Source organism: Macrobrachium rosenbergii, chromosome 22 (assembly GCF_040412425.1).
Source record: "Macrobrachium rosenbergii isolate ZJJX-2024 chromosome 22, ASM4041242v1, whole genome shotgun sequence".
Lineage (NCBI taxonomy): Eukaryota > Metazoa > Arthropoda > Malacostraca > Decapoda > Palaemonidae > Macrobrachium > Macrobrachium rosenbergii.
In genome coordinates this window covers 29,551,925-29,560,890 of record NC_089762.1, presented here as the reverse complement: position 1 = coordinate 29,560,890, position 8,966 = coordinate 29,551,925, and the positions used below count along the sequence as shown (strand labels likewise).

Below are 8,966 nucleotides of genomic sequence, written 5' to 3'. Positions count from 1 at the left end.
GCCGTCAGTGCACCTCACGTGGTGCACTTTAGGCATTACTTAAGGCTCTTTGCAGCATCCCTTCGGCCTCTAGCTGCAAACGCTTTCATTCCTTTTACTGTACCTCCGTCCGTATTCTCTTTCTTCCATCTGACTTTTCACCCCCTCTAACAATTGTTTCCTAGTGCAGCTGCGAGGTTTCCCCTCCTGTTACACCTTTCAAACCTTCTTACTGTGAATTTCATTTTCAGCGCTGAATGACCTCATTGGTCTCAGCGCTTGGCCTTTGGCCTAAATTCCAAATTCTGCTCTATTCTTATCGCTCTTTCAGGTTATGCCAGAATGCATTTTTAAAGTGACAGTTGAGAAATTATTCCGATGAACGGAACGATTTGACTTGTTATAAAAAATATAACAAATATAATTTCCAAAAGATATTTATGAAGTGCTGGTTCGTGCATCTCGTTTTCAGGAGCAGATATTGCTGAGTATGACTTTCCTCACTGCAGCAGAAGCTTCTGTCTGTTTATCTTTGCCTCCAGTGTGTCTTCCTTTATAAGTTCCCTTCCTGTCTTAAGAAAACGCTTTTATCGTGATGCTGTTTATTTCTGTCTTTTATCTTCGTGATAAGGTCTTATTTCTCTCACTGTCTCTCTCCTTGTATTTATTCTCTCTCTCTCTCTCTCTCTCTCTCTCTCTCTCTCTCTCTCTCTCTCTCTCTCTCTCTCTCTCGTCTTATTTACAGTATTTCTCTATCTTCCTGATAAGATCTTATTTCTCTCTCTCTCTCTCTCTCTCATTTATTTCTATGTCTTCTTGATAAGATCTTATTTCTTTTTTTCTCTCTCTCTCTCTCGTCTTATTTATTTCTCTATCTTCTTGATAAGATCTTATTTCTCTCTCTCTCTCTCTCGTCGTATTTATTTCTTTCTTTAGCTTGATAAGATCTTATTTCTCTCTCTCTCTCTCTCTCTCTCTCTCTCTCTCTCTCTCTCTCTCTCTCTCTCTCTCTTTCTCTTTCTCTTTCTCTTTCTCTCTCTCTCTCTCTCTCTCTCTCTCTCTCTCTCTCTCTCTCTCTCTCTCTCTCGTCAGTGTTGTTGCCCTCGTTGCCTTTTCAGATCCAACAAACTCTCAGAACAGTGGACAGTAAACCTGAAATATCAGACTGCCAGCGGAAACGTTCCTGGGATGTTTTGAGAATGTAAATTAGCGCTCAGAGCAGCTTTGGGCTAAACTTCATATCCACTCTGTTTTGCAAGGTTGAATTAATATCTAAGCAGACAGGAGGAACCTTTCTCTCTCTTTTTCCTCTCTGTGTCCCTCTCTCTCTCTCTCTCTCTCTCTCTCTCTCTCTCTCTCTCTCTCTCTCTTTATATATAATATAATATATATATATATATATATATATATATATATATATATATATATATATATATATATATATATATATATATATATATATATATATATATATATATATATATATATATATATATATATATATATTATATATATATATATATACAGTATAAAATCGAAGACAGGATTATGATCACTGCTTTTCTCATATTTCGGCTGCTGTATCGTGGATAAACACCCTGAACTAAAAACTTCCACATCATCAGTCGCTTCGAACACATACAGACTCGCCAGCAACCTATCGAACTCCCCCACACAGACTGCACCGTCAAACTATTTGGATTTAGAGTCCCCCCTTCCATTACCTCTTCCACGTCATCTGCCTAGTCCTTTATTGATCTCCCTCTTCAACAGAGCATCATCCTTATCTCATATCTCATTTAACAAAATCAGACAATCTCAAAACACCCTGATTCATCATTACACTCGTATTAACCCGTATCTCCACATTTTTCACCCTCTGAGATCTTGTCACACTTAGTGTGAGCAGGTCATCCTTACAACTTGGTTCAGTCCCTTCGTACATTCCTACTGTCTTCCATTGACGCTCCAGATTTCCACACATTTGGCCCTCTTCATTGGTTCACCTAGTCTGTGATCCCTTCCCCACTCTTCATTATCCAAATGAAATACTCCCAATCACCTGTGGAAATCTAAGCTCCACTTCCCAGTTTCCTTTCAGTCTGCATTTTCTCTCCTGTAGCAAAATTTCTTTCATCTGCCTGGAGCACTTGCTTATATTCACCTTTCGGCTTCCATTGCTTGCTCCTCCTCTTTTCTCATTTCCTTCATAACTGTCATAGCTGTCTTCTTGTATAATTATACTTGATCTTCTCACCTGGCCTGCATCTGCACCTCAGAATGATTATTTCGTCATGTTCTTTTGCATTTAGATTTCTATAATAGCCTTTGCTCTCTTCCTGTATAACTGTACTTGATCTTCTCATCTGCACCTCAGAATGATTACTTCGTCACATTCCCTTGCATTTAGATTTCCCAGGACAACAAGACTGCATATTTTCAAACAAAGTATGGAATAAGTCCAGACTCGGCTAACAGCGCCTTTCATTCTCATGCCTTTCCATTTGTGGCCCATAGGTGCTCAGAATCACAGTTTTTCTACTGCAACACTCTATCTATCCATTCAGTCTTCAAACTTACACTTACTCAGAAATCACAAATTTTCTACTACGACACCTTATCTATTCATTGTCTTCAGACTTACTCATTTGTCTTCATTCACCTGTCCACAGAATCTTCCAGACACTGGAGATCTACCCCTGGCTTAGCTGTACACATTTCCGTTACCAGAGACACAATGAATGGTTGTCTCGCATTCCCGCATATCTTGCTTTTTCACCTTTCTCGCTATAAACGGCATAACATCCATTTTTCCCTCAGTTAATTCAGCCGTCATACATTTCTTCTCAGTTGCAGGACTGAAGCCATGAACTTGCAATTATTTTCTTTTATTAATGGCTCAGGTATGGAGCGCCTTGCTCTCGACCGTTTGGTGGTTTCGCCAAACGCAGAATGGCGAGAATTCTGTCATTTCCATTTGCGATATGGCACAAGATTAAAGTGTGGTTACTTTTGGCGCATTTCTTCCCACCATGTGGAGGTCCATAACCCTTCACTAGTTAGTACTGAGGAACATTGTTACAGGAAATTTCATGTAATATTTCAGCGCGTGACTATGCATATTGTACAGTGAACATTTTAAATAAAAGATAAAAAAAAGTTAGTCTGACAATGTTTGTAATTCAAAACACTGACATTTCACTGGTAATTACACGAGAGAGAGAGAGAGAGAGAGAGAGAGAGAGAGAGAGAGAGAGAGAGAGAGAGAGAGAGAGAGAGAGAGATGAGCACGCTACCATTTCTCAGATAGCTACACATTCGATTTTCAATAATAATTTCTTTTGGTTAAATTTTCCCTTAGTTCTTGTTCTACACTCATTGCGTTATTATTATTCCCGAGACTTTTATGAAACGAAGGACGTAAGTGGTACCGAAACACCAAAGCTACTGGTGGTCACTGAAGGGGCAAGTGTGGGTATGCCACACTTATGCCACACTTCCGTTAGTACTGAATTGCATTTCCTCTCTCATTCCTTCTAGGTAGTGTCACCGTTCTTGATGTGCTGAACAACTTTTTTTTTTAACTTTTGTTGAGAAAATTTATATAGTTTGGCACGTAGTTATTTTTTATAAAAATATATTTTTTATATTATACATATACTTTTTTTTTAGTTGTCGCAGTGTGGTTAATACATCATTTACATCTACGTACCTAAGTCATCTACACAAATGTTACTCCTATGTCTCGAAATGAACATATTATCTAGTAAAAAATAAATGACATTTATCCTCAAGTGCTTTTAACAATATAAATCTTGTTTTGAGCATTCTGCTTTTTAAAAATGAAATCATACTTAACTCATCTGCTAAGGGCATTATTTTATGAAGATACCAAATTCCAGTTATTTATTCACTTATTAATATCATTGCGGTATTTTTATCCTTTTTTGTATAGGCTTGAAAATCCAGTTTTAAAACCTTTAGAAAACTTATTGTATTTATTTTACAAACCTGGCTCAGTCCTTTTTTTTTTTTTTTTTTACCCAGTTCACAACTGTTCTCTTCAATTTATTGACAAAAATAAACTAAATGCATAATAGTTTCAACTTCTCCACAATGACTACGCAGATGAGTACCCGTTATGTTCATCATAAATAACTTATCCTTTGTGGCTAAGACTTTGTGGATATACTGAAACAATATTTCTAGGTTTATTGGGTCAGCCATAATATTCCAGTTAAACAAGGGATAGTTTTCTTCAATATTTGGCAGAGTTGATTCACCTCATCATGTAACAATAAATATGTTTTGATTTTAGCAAAGGATAGGTCGTTATCGTTATTACAGACTGAAATATGTTATTAATTTGTCATAATATGGAGTGCTGAAAATGGCGGATTCCTTAAATTTGTTAAAATCAACAAAGTAAGAAAGTCTCAGCTCACAATAATATGCAGTTATTTCACATCCTGTTGATCTGAACAACTGGTTATTATTCTATGTAGTCAGTCCCAATCCCGCCCCCTCCCCCCCAAAAAAAAAAAAAATTAAGCGAGTTTATCCCCTTTCTTTTTCTTTGTGCTTCATAGCTTCGTCTATTTTCCTCTTCTTCCCTGAAATTATTGCTTACCCCTCTTTCGCTATATTCTGAGAGAGAGAGAGAGAGAGAGAGAGAGAGAGAGAGAGAGAGAGAGAGAGAGAGAGAGTGGAGTGTTTGCAGCTTAATATTCTATACTTGTACGCAAGGTGAAGTAATGGAGAGAGAGAGAGAGAGAGAGAGAGAGAGAGAGAGAGAGAGAGAGAGAGAGAGAGAGAGTTTGCGGCATAAGATTCTATACTTGTACGCAAGGTGAAGTAATGGTGACAGAAAGATTGGCAAAATGAGGAGAGGGGAATAGCCAAGATTAGAAACAGAAAATGGACATAAGAAAGAAGGGAGGAAGACACGAAGGGAAGGAAGGAGAGAGAGAGAGAGAGAGAGAGAGAGAGAGAGAGAGAGAGAGAGAGAGAGAGAGAGAGAGTGAGAGAAGAATTTCGATGTGTAATGAGAATGGGGAGAGGAAAGACGAGTAGCTGTTTTGGGAAGGTAAAAAAATATAGACAGGAAATTAACAGAGCGCGTTGTTAACGATCATGTTTTAGAATTCCGGGTGTGATTCAGTGTCGGAGAATGCGAAATGGTCTCAAAAACTGTAGGTCGAGGAAAGTGAGAATAATGTGGAAATGCCATATGGGAAAGAAAAAAGAAAGTAGAATGCCAGGGAGCAAAACAAGTGTTGAAGTAAAATGGAAGTAAAAGATAATTTAGGCGACTCAAGTTTGAGCGTCAGGAGAATGTGGACGGATACAAATTGAACACTGCTGCAATTTTGATTTGTGACTATGTTGTTGGGATTTGGTTAGCCCATAAAGCAAGAATAAAAGAAAACGATGGTCTTAGACGGTTTATAAAATCAAGGATAATAAAAATAGATATATACTGATAAAATCTTATATGGGTAACTACAGAAAAATATTAACATTGAAATACATAGAGTATTTGTAAAATGTACATGATAAAATATTTGTCAACCGGAATGGTACGATAAAATTATATTCGCTTTGGGCAAAGTTAAGTCAACTTTGATTAAATTCTGATTGTAATACTTTTAAAAATGTAAAATACTGTATATTTTCTCTAATAAAAGAAAAAAAATTGTTTGCTATTTGAATGATTCTTTAACAAGGTCAGTATTTCACTTGTTTGGTTAAAATGTCTATTTTTGTAAATTCATAAACGCATATTGAGTTACAGTGGTAATACATATTTGTAATTGTAATGCATTTTCCTGAAGAATCAGTAAATTCATAAATGTACATTGGATTACAATGGTAATATACATCTTTAAACGTATTTTCCTAAAGAATCAGTAAATCATACATGCATGGTGGATCACAATGTTCTGTATACTGTATTTTCAACTGTAATATGCTTTCATAAAGAATCAGTCTTGTAAAAAGAAAAAAAAAGAGATTTGTGGTAGAATATCTGAACTCAAATACATGCTCATGGAGTATTCCCTCTTAAATTTTTTTTATTATTATTGTAATTATGAATGTAATTGTTACGTAAAATAGTAATAATTATACATCAAAGGAAATGATAATAAGGATCTATTCGTTAACTCAAAGTTGTTCACATTCCAGTGTAACTGAAATGCGTTTCTAATAATGGTACTTTCGTAAAGAGTAAGTTTTCGCTAAAAATGTATTATTATTTACAAAGTATATTTACCAATGGTAGTAACTGTTATTCACTACTTTACTCGAAGCTCTTGGTTGTTTTCACCATTCATGCTAACAGACCAGATTTGGTTGTTTTCATCATTCATGCTAACAGACCAGATTTGGTCATTTTCACCATTCATGCTAACGGACCAGATTTGGTTGTTTTCACCATTCATGCTTACAGACCAGATTTGGTTATCATTCATGCTAGCAGACCAGATTTGGTTGTTTTCACCATTCATGCTAACAGACCAGATTTGGTTGTTTTCACCATTCATGCTAACAGACCAGATTTGGTTGTTTTCACCATTTATGCTAACAGACCAGATTTGGTTGTTTTCACCATTCATTAACAGACCAGATGTGGTTGTTTTCATTATTCATGCTAACAGACCAGATTTGGTTGTTTTCATCATTCATGCTAACAGACCAGATTTGGTTGTTTTCATCATTCATGCTAACAGACCAGATTTGGTTGTTTTCACCATTCATTAACAGACCAGATGTGGTTGTTTTCACCATTCATGCTAACAGACCAGATGTGGTTTTCATCATTCATGCTAACAGACCAGATTTGGTTGTTTTCATCATTCATGCTAACAGACCAGATTTGGTTGTTTTCACCATTCATGCTAATAGACCAGATTTGGTTGTTTTCATCATTCATGCCAACAGAACACGAAGATTTCAACACCACCACCGCAGTTGAAGACTGACAGTGCCACTCATATTTGTCTGAACTCTTGAATTGCATTTAAGCATTTTAAATCCCTATCAATACTCATTACAATAGTTCTTTAATACTCTCATCAATATGTGTTAGTCCTTTAATACTCTCATCCCTATGTATTTTTTCATAAGTGATACACTGGGCCAGCTGTATAGGTGATGCAATAGAGCCAGTTGTTCACTCATGATAAACAATCGGGAGTGAGAAAAATTATATAAGGAAAGGACCAATTAACTCCCATGTCTTGTTTACTAAGGGGCTGTTCCTTGGCGATCATTCAGTGTAGATGGACCCACGAGTGTAAATAGAAATCTTCATTCTTTTCAGTTTTGTTCTGATCATTCCTTTCTTCAGGTAGTGCTGCTTTCTTGCCTTACAATTCTTTAATAATTTATTATCATACATAATTCATTAACAACTTGTTACTTAAAATTCTAAATAATTTGTCTTATGCTTAATTCCTTAATGAAACTTCATGCTTCTCATCGCTCGCAAGTCAATGACTTCGGTACTGTTTCATTAATACATTGCAATGCAAATAAATTGCACTGCGATAAAAGTAACGGCCACTAGTTTCACAAAACATATTTATGATGGAATACTTGACTTTTCACTTCAGCAAGCGAGAACGCAAACGCGCACCCTGACACAGAGGTATTTATATCGGATCTTCTTCGGTGTGTAGCATTCTGTCCTGGAAGGGGAATTTACTACCTTTCAGCTGTTATTTTTTCTTTGTTATGGTAGGAAGAGCAATGAAAGCTTCTCTACACGACTGCTTAACCACGTTCTCTCTCTCTCTCTCTCTCTCTCTCTCTCTCTCTCTCTCTCTCTCTCTCTCTCTCTCTCTCTCTCTCTCTCTCTCTGTGAATGCATATCCCTCTCGACGACCTATTTACGGAAATTATTCTGCTGAGGGATGCAAATGACCTAAAGTTATGTTTTTCCGGTACAGCAGGGGAGACAATCCGGGATTGTTAGTTGAGAACCGGTGATTTCCAAGTGGAATGTGTCAGGTAGCAAATAGAAATGTTTGTATTTTATTTTATTTTTTATTCTGTGCAGTAGAAAAAAATATGATCCAACGAAAATTTAACCTGTTATGAAATTCTACTGGGAAAGGAAACCAATACCATACAGTAGATATTACTAGAAAAAAAACATAGCTTGGTGAAACTGGTCTGAATCAAACGAAAATTGAAACAGTAGCAGACATTCCATCAACAGAAGTTAATGTTTATTCAAAGTTAACAGAAAACTCAAGACCTACTTATCCATTTATATATTGTCAGTACCGTCGTTTCCCTTAGATGGGTAGTGCTGTCAGTGGCCCTCACGTGGTACACTGCAGGCCTCAGTCTTTGCAGCGTCTTTTCGGCCCTTAGCTGTCCCCTTCATTTGTTTTATTGTACCTCCGTTCATTCTTTTCTTTCTTCCTTTTTCCTTCATACCTTCTTAGCGTTCGATTTCCCTTCTCAGCGCTGAACGCTTTGACCTAAATTCTATTCTAAAAATACCGTACTACCGGCAATGATGACATGGGGATTTGAGGCCTATTCGTCACAGACGTTATGGAAAAGAGGTCTATAGTTCAAGATCGTATGGAAAGAGAGGTCTAGTCTTTATGGATTATGGAAATGACAGGATTGATGGTATGGGAATAGAGGTCTATTCCCAAGCAGGATTAATGACCTATGATTTTTTTTTTTCTTTTCAGTGTAATACAACATAGTCAGACGTTTCGTTTCCCTACATTTTTCAATTATGCTTTCGGTGATAATGAAGCTAAACTTGCCAAAGCAACTAAAAGACGGGGGTCGCTAACAAACAATTGCATCAGTGGCGATAATTTCTTTTTTTTGTTGTCTTTAACATTAGAGCTTCATGTCACTTTTAGTTAAATCTTTTACAGTCTTCAGCATTTGTTACAGTAACAACCTTTTTTAGTTAATTCTTTTAGTCTTCAGCATTTGTTACAGTAACAACCTTT

At 36.6% G+C, this 8,966-nt stretch overlaps 1 long non-coding RNA gene across 1 annotated transcript in view; it reads left to right on the top strand.

Annotated features, from left to right (window-relative positions):
• The window catches only part of LOC136850697 (uncharacterized), a 553,838-nt gene that overhangs the window by 125,705 nt on the left and 419,167 nt on the right, over positions 1-8,966 (top strand). The gene's annotated exons all lie outside the window — the stretch shown is intronic.